Source organism: Camelus ferus, chromosome 15 (genome assembly GCF_009834535.1).
Source record: "Camelus ferus isolate YT-003-E chromosome 15, BCGSAC_Cfer_1.0, whole genome shotgun sequence".
Classification (NCBI taxonomy): domain Eukaryota; kingdom Metazoa; phylum Chordata; class Mammalia; order Artiodactyla; family Camelidae; genus Camelus; species Camelus ferus.
In genome coordinates this window covers 47,641,168-47,654,760 of record NC_045710.1, presented here as the reverse complement: position 1 = coordinate 47,654,760, position 13,593 = coordinate 47,641,168, and the positions used below count along the sequence as shown (strand labels likewise).

General features: G+C 43.1%; 1 non-coding gene across 1 annotated transcript; it reads right to left on the bottom strand.

Annotated features, from left to right (window-relative positions):
* Positions 1-12,982: 12,982 nt before the first annotated feature.
* Positions 12,983-13,054, bottom strand: TRNAI-AAU. The gene has a single exon. It is a non-coding gene; the product is annotated as a tRNA-Ile (tRNA).
* Between the last annotated feature and the right edge of the window lie 539 nt (positions 13,055-13,593).

Genomic DNA, 13,593 nt, shown 5'->3' with positions numbered 1-13,593 from the left:
TCATACTCCAAACTGCCCAGAGCTTCCGCTGTTTATAGGCAGATCTGAGGAGCAAAGAGGGTGAGGGCGACTCCGAGGCCCACCCCAGAGCTGAGGCAGGTCCTCAGGAACCAGGAAATATTGACGTGCTTCATTACATTCTTAAGGCACACCAACCTTTTCTGGGCCACACTGGGGCAAAATAATTTCACATAATTCTAAAAACAAATACAGAATTGAATTGGAAGGAATGGGATAAAGAAAGGCAGGAGGAGGAATGGGGAAAGGTCTAATGCCAATTTCTAACTTTTTCAGTGTCCACACCCTACTCAAGTCTGACCAGCTTTTAAGTGCTTCTTCCACAGCCCTTTAAAAAGTGCCAGATACACATATCTTTCCATTTAACCCTAATAGTGCTTTCAGAATTTCCCCCACAGCCCCTTAAGGTACCTGACAATACCTTAGTCAAGGCAGACATGATGGGAACGATGGAAATAGGAAACCCATTTGTCCTCAAACTGACTATCGTCACTTAATGTTTGTACTTCCAAGGAAAGGAGAAACACACAAAATGGAAAAAAAAAAAAGTAGAAACATACAATTTTGACCTTTAAAAAACAAGCTTCTGTAAGGAAAGAAATGACTTGCTTTTTTATCCCATATTGGCTTAATATTTAAAACTGGTAACATCTGCTAAGGGCATACTTTGTGTCAGGCACTACAGCTAAGCCCACGACATACATTTCACTTCACAACACCCTGGGAAATAAGTATTATTCCCATTTTACAGATGAGGAAAAGAAGGAGCAATAAGATTAAATAAGTGCTTCTTGAATTTAGTGTGCCAACACATGACATGAGGATCTTGTTAAAATGCAAATTGATTCAGGAGGTCCTGAGACAAAGACCCAGGACTTGGGAATGGTGGTCTCCAGGTTCAAAGTCATTAGGTCCACTCCTACTCCCAATGCACTGGTTCCCAAAGTGTGACCCAGAACCAGCAGCCCCTGGAAATGTGTTAGAAATGCAAAATCTCGAGCCTCACCCCAGAGAGACTGACTCTGGGGGTGGGGTCCAGTGATCTGTGTCTTAACAAGCCCTCTAGGGTACTCTAATGACACTCACATCCGAAGCCACCAAACATGGTGCCACACCTTGGTTTCTCCATTTCGGGAAGTCTTTCCTACCACTCTGCTTTCCGGTCTTGCAATGTCTTTGAGGTTTTGACATATTACAATCCCTCTGTGTTAATTACTATCACACAAAAGGTAGTTTCTTCAGGGAAGGCTGAAAACACATTACCTGTCATGACTAAGACTACACTGCTTTCATCTTCCCCATACCAGAGAAGAACGGCAAAACCACTCACTCAGCCCATAAGATGGCAGGCAAAGGAGGAACTCAGCTGGCTTTCCAAATCAAATTGTTTACATGCTCCAGGGTTATAAAGTATAACTGAGCTGCTGCGGGCGTGTGCTTTATACCTAGGAAATGATCATTCTCCTAGGCCTAAGCACAGAACAGATTTCAGTGAAGGGATGGAAATGTTTCCCCGGAAAATTCCCCAGCACAGCAACAGCAATGATGCGATCATTTATTTTTCACATTCAGAAGCGCAGAATTTCAGTGCTTCCCCAAAGCAGGCCTCTGCGGGTCCCAGAAATAAAAAATATATATAACCCTAAAATGGAGACTAAATGCAGCTCAAAAAAAATGGAAGAAGAGAGGAGCAGAGTAACATTTTTCTACTTACCGAGCCAAAAATAATACTAACCCATTCTGTTCAATTTAAGTCTAGTTAAGGTTTGCTTTGGTCCTTACTCTATCTGACCCAATCCATTCGTCCTCACTAAAGCGCCCACCTCAGACTCGCTCTGGCCAGAGTCCAGTCAAGATATTTCATAAGTTAAAAGTGTGATAGGCTCTTGATGACAGCACATATTTTCCCCCATCTGCACTAAATTCAAACCATTCTTCACAGCCCTATTAGACACGAGCAGAGTCACTTGTAGCCAGTAGGTGTCCTTTGATTGTATTTTTAGAATAGCCTATGAATAAAATAGAGTTGGATTACCCAAAGAAAGCTGGTAACCAAATATGACAGTCTGAAATAACCAGGAGAATTCTAACATTTTATCTGGAGAGTAGTCTTCCCCCAATGCCGTTGGAAGTTATGGGTTATATTCAGATTCCTGATTTCAGATAACCCAAGAGAGTTGCCGTAGGTGTCAAAAGCTACTAGAAAGCAACACAAAGGTACAGTGGCGCTCACAGTGAAGGAGCAAGCATGTGTGTGCGTGACTGTGCATGTACAAAGACAGACAGACACACACACACACACACACACAAAAGACCAGGAGAGGAGGCTTCAGTGTAAGGAAAACTTTGTGTAAGTCTCCTGCCATGCAATCCTCTTTCCCTAAATTCCAGCCTTTTCTCTAAAGCCCATACTTCCTCCACTGTTATCTTTAGATATTTAATTAATTTGCACCCAGGTCCCCAGAACTCATTCCATAACTTGCATCTGAGCCTGGCCCCAGAGAATCAAATACACATTCACACTCTCAGAAGCTGGAGATCTTACCATATTTAACAAGAAGCAACTCTGACAGTAATTGGAGTTTCGTATCAAGGTAAATAAATGGTAAGATCATAAGAACATACTCCAGTGGCCCTGTGCATCCTGGAAATGCTAACATCAGAGAGCAAATTTAACATAAGGCCTCGGTGGAGATGAATTTTCTATAAACAAACAATGTGAAGAAAGCCTCACTTTTGTCATGTGTTATTCCCATTGAAGAAAAGATGAATATTCTATTTCATATGTTTGTTACCAGAAGCTGCCGCTTCATTTATTTAATAGGAAGATTTTCACTTCCTCACCAGGCGGACCAAGTTATCATCATATGTTGGTCAGCAGTGGACGAGCAATCTTACCCAGCAGTGCCTTTTATGCAAATTGTTAAATGTACTGTGATGCTAATGCGTCAAGTGAGTCGGTTTAAAGGTAGCTCATCTTTTTCTTTTACCCACATGGAATGAAGCAGCTTCTTCCAGGACTAGGACACTTTCTCTAAGACGGACTTTTCAATTTCAGCACTATCAATGTGTGGGGTTAAATAATATTTGCTGTAGGAGCTGTGGCAGGCAGAGTAATGGTCTCACAAAGATGTTCACATCCTCGTCCCTGTAAATCATTATGTGACACGGCAAATGAGAATGAAAGTCTACAGATAAAATTAAGCCTGCTGATCAGTCGACCTTAAAATGGGGACATTACCTTGGATTATCTGTGTGGGTCCAATGTAACCACGGGAGCCCTTAAAAGTGAAAGAGGGAACCAAAATATCTGGTCCAGAGAGATGTGATGATGGAAGAGGCATGAGAGATTTAAACTCAAAAGAGGCTTGACTGGCTATTGCTGACTTTGAATCCAGGGGAGGGGGCCACAGCCAAAAGATGCAGACAATATCTAGAAGCTGGGAAAGGCAAAGGAGTGATTTCCCCCTAGAGCATCCAGGGAGGAACGGAGCCCTGCTGCCACCGTGATGTGAGCCCTGGGAGCCACACGGAAGACCTCGGACCTACGGAGCTGTAAGATAAAAAACTTGTGCTGTGGTAATAATAGAGTTAGCCATTAAATTTGTTAACATGTTATGGCAGCCCTTGTATTAAAAATAATAATAATAATACAGAGGTAGTCTTGTGCATTGCAGGATGTTTAGCCGCATCTGTGGCTTCCACCTGCTACCTGCCAGTGAGGCCCTCCCCCAAGTTATGACAATCAAAAATGTCTCTAGACATTGCCAAATACCTCCCAGGGGTCAAAATCATCCCTGCCCTGGCACTGCCAGATCGATTTATTTCTAGAATAACACTGTCTTCTCACTACTGGGGCATAAATACATATTCAGCCTCTAACTTTGGGTCCAAGTCGTTTCAATATCCCAGTGTAAGGAAAAAAAAGTTATTTTTTTAAATTTTAAAATAAAATAAAAAGTATCCCATGACTCATGATTGCACTAGGAATAAAAAAAAAGCAACCCCACTCTATAGGAAGCAAATGAGAAGGTGTGAAAGATACAGGTCAATGCCAGACCCATGTAGGGAGTTAGCCCGTTACCAATAATGATTTAAAAAAAAAAAGCAACAGTGATGAAAATAACCATGGGCCTTATAGCTACTGCTGCATTTACTCTTCAGAACCATCAGTATCCCCACTGTGAGCCACAACTTGGGCGTGCTGGGACACTGCTGCTGTCGTCTGTGAGTGACCACGGCTGACACTTCAGCAGTGGAAATGCTGTGAACTTTCATTCAGGGACAGATATAGAGAGCAGAGGTTCTTCTGAGGAAGGACGTCTAGCCCAGTGCCTGTGTGTACCGGGTGTTCTAGAAATGTTTGGAGGGTTGACTGGCAAGCCATGAGGCCCCCAGAAAAAAAGCACCAGAAAGCCGCACTCTGTCTCAGTCTGTTCAAATCCTAAGACCCTCCCCATTTCACTGGCTGTTCACAGCCACTGCCGATGGAAACAAACACACACAGATCTTAGGGAAAATTTTAAATAATTAAGTATTCAAACTCATGGTGATTCCTTAAATAAAGCCAGGGCCATTTTCTACCTCTCCCACCAGAAACCTACAGTTCTTGATTACTGTTTTCTCTGAATGCAACACCAGCAACTTTTAAATGCTCTGTGTCATGGGGAAGTGCAAGCAGGACGTCTGGAGGAAGTCTCTATCCCCATCTGTTCCCTCACACTGAACAGCCCATAACTTCCTAGGCTACCTATTCCTTTGGTTTTCCGTTATCACTCTCTCAATGTTGAACAAGTGATTTAGTGAAGACTTAGTCTGGAACTTGGATGCAATCCCACTTGCTCTGGGAGCTTCCTAGAAGACAGAGCAGCCGTCAGCATTGCTAGGCACCACCCTCTTGCATGGCCAAGCAGCCGTGCTCATGTTAGGACCAGTTCTGTTCTGGGTTCTCTTAGTACATGATCCATCTCCCTGGAGCCACCTCATTAAAGCGTTAGCCACTAGACAAATTACAAATTCTGAGTCTGGCTAATGTTGCCTTGTAGAAATGGCTGTTAAGATCCTATGTGTCTTGTATTTGTGGGAGATTCAGAAAGGGACTGCACAGGTGCACTGGGGGAGGCAGGGAGACAAAGCAACTTCAAGGGCCGCCAGCAACCCTTCCCGCAATGGACAATAACTCTGTCACATCCGCGTTATCCATGAAGTCCCGTTCTGCTAACATGGATTTTTCTTCTTTTCCAGCTCTGCAATATCTGGCTCACTTAACTATCATATTAAACGTAAGAAATCAATGCTAGACCCTTTGCCTTTACAGAGTCCGATGTCAGGAATATTTCTTGCTGCTTTACCTGAATTTCTCTTTCATCTGCTTTTTAATTTTTTTTTTAATCTTACTCCAGGCGATAATCAGCCTCAGGGTAAGGAGACAGAAATGCAAGATTGCATCAGAAAACACCATTTGGATTATATTTTATTGATGTCATGCTAACAGCACCCCCCAAGATAGACAGTAGTTATTTAAATTGGTCGTATGATGAAGCTGTTTATCACCTTACACTGAGCTAGAGATGCAGGGCAAAAATTCTAACATCCAGTCAGTGATTAGGGAGAATAAACTGCAACGTGTCACACCTGAACAACACCACCTACACTGCTCCTGGGATGACAGGCCCCACCAGACACCCCTTTCAGTGGCTGGGAAGCCAGTCTGCCACATCGTCTCAGTGCTGTTTCAGCGAGACCAGGAGTGACTGGTCAGCAGGAGTTCTGCTTCGGGCATCAAAATGGCAGGAAGGAAATGCAGGGGAGGTGGAGCATAAAACCACGCTAAGCCCATCGTCAAATTGGGCTGTTAGGTAGTTCCCACCATGGGATCTTTTCAAGCCGGGCTAACTAGCCCCTGAGTGGATCCCACAGAGGTCCTTGCTGTAGTTCATCTGGGGTAGAGAGAAGAGACGAGAAAAAGAAAGAGCCTGAGGCAAGTTTTCTGTCCCCATTTTAAAGGAAGAAATCCAAACCAATGCCAAGGACAGAGTGTTTATTATTTTCATTCCCTAAAAATGTCTGGTCAGTTCTTCAGGGGAAATTTATTCAACAAACATTTATTTAGTACTTCCCACGTGAAAATAAAGGCTCTGGCAAAAAATAAATAAATAAATAAAACTTAAAAATGTGTAATATGTAAGGCATAAGTCCTTTTTTGATGTAGGTAGATGTTTACATAAGTAACTACAATACAGTTCGGAATTAACCGCTTGCTACATGCAGGTAAGGTACAACCAAATGCTCCCATGCCACCCATCATGATGGAAGGATCAGGGAAGGCTGCACATTATTTGAGCTGAGCCTTTTAGTCTGACAGTGGCTGTAACAGATGGAGAGGACATGGGAGGGCACTCCAAGCTGGGAGTGCAGCCGAGAGCAAAGGCTCAGCTGCATGGGTGTGCGAAGCACATCTGGGAAGCAGGCAGTGCTCCCTGCAGACTGGAAGCAAAAAGCTGAAGTGGAAAATGAAGCCCCCGGATGTATATTTCAAACAACTAGCTTAAACTGTGCCCGCACATAGTGGTGGGTGTGGCCAACACACCCAAAAGTGACCCCCAATGAGTCACACCCTTGTAGAGTCCTCTCTCCTCAAGTTTGGATGGAAACTGTCACTTGCTTCTAACCAACAGAATATGTCACAAGGGACAGGATGCAACTCCCTTGATTAGGTCACAGGGTGTTACTCCCATGATCATGTGCTTCTAACTATAAGACTGTATCTTAGCAGACAGGAGAGAGAGGCTCCCTTGCTGGCTTTGAAGAAGTAAACTGCCTTATGAGATGGTCATATAATCAGCAGTCTGTAGCAGCTGAACAGTACCTCCAGCCAACAGCCAGCAAGAAAAAGGGAGGATGACTTTCACCAAGAGAGGGAGCATGCAAGTAGATCTTTCCCCAGTCAAGCCCGGAGCAGACCACAGCCCCAGCTGATACCTGTATTACCCGTATTATAGCCTAGGAAGCCTTGAGAATCTAGATAAGCCTTGCCTGGAATCCTGGCCGATGGAAACTGTGAAGTACGTGGGCATCTTTTTTAAAGCCACTATGTTTGTGGTAGTTTGTGATCCAGCCAAGAAAACTAATACACGAGTTAAATAAATACTGAAAAGGACTGGCATTCAAGACCAGAGCAGGGGAGCCCTTGAATATTGTACTAGAGAACTGAATCCCTTTGGAAGAGCAATCATTCGTATTTGCCCGATGCCCTGTTCTGTTTTTGACAATTACAGACATCTGATTAAATGAACTAACACATGTAGAGTGCGCAGCACGGTGCCTGGAATGTAATGAATGCCATGAGTGTTAACCATTATCATCGCTGCTATTATCGTTATTATTTCTTGATATAAGGAAATTTCCTCAAGAGAAATAAGGTGCTGTTCAAGACAAAAGCTCACGTAAGGAACACTATTCCCCTTAGGTCTTAAGCTTCAGGACCTTTGAGAATCTGAACATACTAACCACCACTGGGGAAACTGCACATACTCACACATAGACGACATTCTGCCTAGAACCAATGTTCTAAAAGTACGTGGAGCATGTGGCGCTCCAAGGCAAGTGTGTGAGTCTCCTGAAGGCCCCAGAAAATGGTACCGGTAGGACCTCTGACTCTACCCCCAGCTCAGACACACAGACTTTGCTACTGTCTTCTTTGGCCAGTGCCAGTTTAAAGTGCCACTCAGAACTGCCCCGGAGGGGTGTTGTTCCCAAGGTGGAGAGCATTCTCACCTCCAGCTCTTTTGAGTGGTGGGCGATACCCCATACCTTCAGATCGCTTAGTGAGAAGACCCTCAGCACACTCGCACTCCGAAGCCAGCCACAGAAAGTTCTCCCAGGGCTTCCCACACACCTTATGCGCAGTACACAGAATCCCGGGAAGCGGCATCGGCGTCCCCCTGGCTCCACCCTTCTCACAAAGCATTGCTGTCTCTCGACTCTCGACTCTCGATGTGGGCGGCGCATGAGAAACGAAGGGATTGGCCCAATCTCATGAGCGTCCACCATCCACAGCACAGACAGCTGTGGTCAAATTGCCCACCCTACACTGAACTGTTCCATATAACAAGTCCAGACATAAATGCAGGCTTCAGAGACTGACTGATTCAGTTTCTCTGCTTTAAAATAACAACTGTGTTTTCTTAGGTTTGCGAGGCATTCCAAAATTAAGTTGATATTTTAGCTTCCTGCCTGGGAAAAAATTTTTAAATGGACATGGAAATGTAATGAACAATATGTGGACCAATGAACAAAACATAATGTGCGTGGAATTGGTGAAAAGTGAATCTCATGCTTACATCAACACATTCCACTGAGTTGTTCTGAAATACATATTTGTGTGTGTGTGTGTGTGTGTGTGTGTGTGTGTGTGCGCGCGCGTGCATGCATGTGTATAGATTACATTCACATAGTGGGTTGATATTAATAATCAAATTTGCACATCATTTTTAATTAAATCCACATCTTTCCTGTCCCCCCAGCTGTTGGCCCGGTGTTTATGTGGAATACATCTGGCAGCCCTCAGCATTCTTCACAGTCACCCGTCCTCTCAGTCCCCAGATACACCTGCTTTCTGCAGCTGGCCCCCCAACAGGTGCAACGGAAAGCCTGGTTGATGGGCATTATAAACACCCCTGCTGCTGAGCATCTGGGAGGTAACAAAGGGCCCAATTCCAACTTCAATGTTCCTTCCTCCAGCAGAAGTGAAAAACACCCTGTGTGATCTCAACACGCTGGAGTCCCCATCAGTCACTTTCCCACTCCAAGAAGAAACACTTCAGGTCAACAGGGCGTTAACAGCTGTGCCACCTTCTGGGTTATTAACGAAGATCCCCACAGGGAGCTCAGCCTTGGTCATTCTTGGTTTGTCTGAGCCTCCCAGCCCGCAGCCAGTGGCCTGGATGCTCTATCTCCATTTGTCCTAATGAGCGAGGCACGGATTTCCTCATGGTCCTCCAGTTTGTAACCATTAACCACCTGGTTTTGATTGGGGAGCCCACAGACCAGTGCTTCCCACAGTACTTCCAAATGAAAAACACGTGGCAGCAACACATACTGTGAGAATTACCATTCTGCAATTCCTTGTTGATAGAGCAGTAGGTATTTCAAAGCAAGAAAAATTCAGAATAATGTGCAGGGTCTTTTTGTTTTGTTCTGTTGTGTGTTGGTTCTTATTATCCCAAACCCTGAAGTTTGGAAAGGGGTTCAGATTATTTTTCCTGTGGTGATCTGAAAAATACCTCGTCCTATACTGAAAGCATCCATGCAATTAGGCCAGATATAAATACAGGCTCTAAAACTGTGCTCCGTGGCACCCAGGTTAATGGACTAATGCAATAAAGCAATACGTTACAATAAGGAATTTCAATACAATTAAAACCATAAAGCTAATGATGATCTGTTTCAAATGAAGCTCTAGATGAAAATAAAGCACTAAAAGTCACTTGTTCATTAAACAGTTTTGGTTCCACTTGCAGAAGTTCACAGAGGGTATTAGTCATCTTAAGTGTAAGATGCACTGGAAATAAAATACATAAAAATCGCCTCCATCCTGCTATTTATTTTGACACTCTTGCCTCCATGCTGACGGACTACTCCCCACATGCCTGTAAGGCACAGTTCAACGACCACTCCATTTGAATCTTCTCATAGCTTTTTTATGCACATTTCAAGCTAGTCTGTACAGCCCAGGAATTAAGCTGGTCACCTGAGACACAGGTAAGACTGGGCCAGGATCCCAGACTACCATTAGCTGCAGTGATGCCTTCCACTTGCTTGGAAGAGTTATTGCATCACACTGAGATCCGCAGAGGACCCTACTTATCCCCAGGTAGTTCCTGCTGCCCTGGGGGAATCTAGTCCTTGCAGGAAATGACTATTCTGTTTCAGCTTCTTGATTCTTTATTGTGTAGCTAAAGACCCTCCTGGCCTTCTCCTGGCTTTCTTCCTCTCAAAACTTCTAATATTGCTGAAAACAGGAGACAGACTCTGGGCATGACTATACTATCCAACAAAACACATGAGGGTGTTGTCCAAAAAGCAGGAGCTAGAACTAGCTCCCGGATCTGTGTGCTGTATGTCTAAAGGCAGTGCTCCCAGGGTGGAGGAAAATGGTGCCCTGCACTCTCAGTGCCTGCTGCTTGTGCGGTGTGTGCCAGAGGACGGGTCTCTGGGCATTAAAGGCCAAAAGAGACAACCACATCCAATTGGAACTTTCAGCAGAACACATCCACTGGCAGGTGAAAGCTCTCTGTGTGGTTTTCCTTACATGAAATGGTTCATAACTCCTGCCTCTTGTAGATATTATCCACCTAAAACCTTAATGCTTTGGCAAGCAAGTTGTGGCGGGTGGAAAATGCTGCTTGTCTCTTTTCCTTGGTGTGTTGTGATTCTAAGACTAAGACAAAGAAGCCACCAGAATCTGATTCATCCACCTTGCTAGCGCGGTTGAGGGTAAGAAGTCTAGAATGCAAGAACGGCTTCCACGCTACCTCAGTCTCCCAGGTCTACCCCTGTGCCGGGTATCCTCCCCTGTGACTCCAGCTGCCTTTTCCACCCTTCCCCACTCACCTCTGTGCACCAAGAGGCTGACGTATGTGGGCTACCACAGGGGTTCCCTGGCTCTCTGGCTTTTAGCTGATTTGGGCCCACGGGAAACACCAGGAGGAGGTGGAGAATGAAAGTCAAGGAGTTCCTGCCACTCCTTCCTGCAGGCGACCTCAGGTTGGCTATGTTCCTCTGCTGGGCCTCAGCTCCCATCAGCCAGCCCTCTCCACGAGCTGCCATTCCGTCCTTCCATACTGCTCCCCTGTTGCCCCTCAGACCCCCGGGTGGAAACCACTCCACACTGCGACTTCCCCAGAGGACTGCACTCCCTCCAGTTGGCTGGCTCCCTGTAACTATACTTTCACCTTTGTGACCCACTTTGTAAACTCCTAGTTTGAAGTCATTTATTTCTTGCCAGGATCCTGACTGCCACGATCAAATTCATACCTAAAAACAAATGGCTAACCCAGTACAACCTAGATTTGGAGAACCTAAAAATTTTCTTATCTAACAGTAAGTAGTATAGAAGCAGAATGTTAGAGGACAGACATGCAAGCCATAGGAGCCACGGCCCACTTCCTCACCCCTTTAACAAGACCTGCTGGCTTCACGTGCCAGGCCCTGATCTCAGAGGACATGATGCTACCCCAGCTCTTAGGGATACCCTAGAAGGCATCCTCAGGGACCTCCCTGCTACAAATGTTATGTGGGTGTTTTTTAGTACAATTGCTCAATGCAAGGCAAAAGGTAACTCAGTAAATTAACATGTGCTGCAGAAGACAGTAGAGAAGCTGGCAGGTTTAACAGTAGCATCACATTTATATATCTATTGTTCTCAGAGTTGGTTATAAATCAGAATCGCGTGCGAGCTTTCTAAAACCACAGATGACTCACCTCCACCCTCAGACAGTGCTGAGGCACTTTGATGGTTCTCACTCATTATGTCTGGGGTGGCGCAATGCTATTGGTCTCTGCACCACGCTTTGATGAGGAAGGTATATGTGCCATAGTGTATTTAACCAATTCCTATTGTTGAATATTTAAATTCTTTTTAATATTTTACTATTATAAATAACAATGCAATAGACATCTTTGGACATAAATGTTAGCACAAATTTCTGAATAATTTATATTTGTAAAAGGGAAATCACTGAGTCAAAAAGGATGTGAATGCTAAGTTCTTAATATGTATTGCTAAACTGATTTCTACAATGTTTATGCCAATTTACATTTCAAACAGTGATGTCTACAAATGTATTTCGCTGTCTCCTTATCAATAATGAAGAATATATTTTTGCCAATTTGATAATCAGAAATGGTATCTCATTTCAAGTTGCATTTCTTTATTAATGAAGTTGAATTTTTGTATGTTATTAATCATTTACATTTATTCTCCTGTAAACAGCCTATGGACCAGTCTTAAATGACTCCCTTGTCAAATGTTTCAACCCAGGTCTATCACTGATTTTTTTCCGCCTTTGTATGAGGCTGCCATTCCATCCAATTTTATAATTGAAGTAGTAGGGGAAAATAAAGCTTCTTTAAAGAAATTCAGTTTATTGCTAAGTTGTGAAAACATAGCCTGTACTGACTTCAAGAAAGCGCCTTCTCTGAAGCTGCAGAGATTCTACCATAAAATTGGAACTGCATACTTTTTCTTTGCCATAACATTTGAGTGTTCCAACTTGTAGCAGGGAAAGGTAACTTTATATTCCACTCATTGAGCAATGGCCATTTGCCAGGCAGTTTTTAAATTTAAAAAGGAAGAAAGGAAAGGAAAAGAAATAAAGATAAAACTTTCATCCATGTTTCTCTAAACCAGAGTACAACAGCTACATAATCCACAGTGACGTCACAAACACTGACACTATTGTCCATATCTATGAAAAGCTGCAGTCGTGGAAATGGTTCAAAACACAGTAAGAATTTCATACTGTGAAGGCAAAAGAGTGTATTTGCAATATGATAAAACTGAGACTTAAATCATCCATAACAAATGTGAACTGTGAACCCAATACTGCCCACTACTGCAAGTTAAATCAAGAATTTAAGCTCTTCCTATGTTATATACATTTATATATATGTATATATATCTCCCACCATATACTCCAAGAAAAATATGACTTGATCTCTGCCATTGACTAGCTTAGAATCATTCTACACAAGCCCATGATTTTTAAGATTAACTTTTGAGGGTAATGTCATATATAGTCAGTAACAACATAATTGAAATAATCTCTTTGGAAAGCTATTTTTAATACATATCAAATCCTTTAAATTGCTTATATTTTTGCCTTTTTTAAAAATAATTTCTTTTTTTTTTTGAAGGGAGTGGTAATTAGGTTTATTTATTTTTATTTATTTATTTTTTTAATGGAGGTACTGAAGATTGAACCCAGGACCTTGTGCATATTAAGCACTCACTCTACCACTGAGCTATACCCCCAACCAACTGCATATGCTTTTACATTAGTAACTACACTTCTGAGAATTTATCTAGAAAATCCCTAAATATAAGAAGAGCTTTATGCACAAATACGTCCACAGAGGTAACAGGTATATAATGAAAGAATGTCAATTTAAATGCAGTCTACAAGTTTGTTCATTCAGAATGATCACCACTATGCAAAGTAAAAAGCCAAGCATGGTGGGGGGAGGGAAACAAACTGTTAACAGGGGTTATTTATGCCTTTTACTTTTATGTATTTTTCCAAATTTCCTATAATAAGTATTAATCATTATAATAATAAGGATGAAGGCTTTGCTTTTAAAATGAATAAAGGCATATATTGCCAGTATTGTCCCTGTTTGTTTTGGTTTTGCTCACTTGGGGCATTGCCTGAATTGGAAAGGGGAGACATTACTGAGGGACCCTGAGAAGCCAGAAGTCTCCTCCAGCTTGAGCCCTCAGGGAAGGGATATATAATGTATCTTCATTTGCCTCTGTGGCGCCCCCCTCTTTTTATTTAATAATTACCCTGCCCA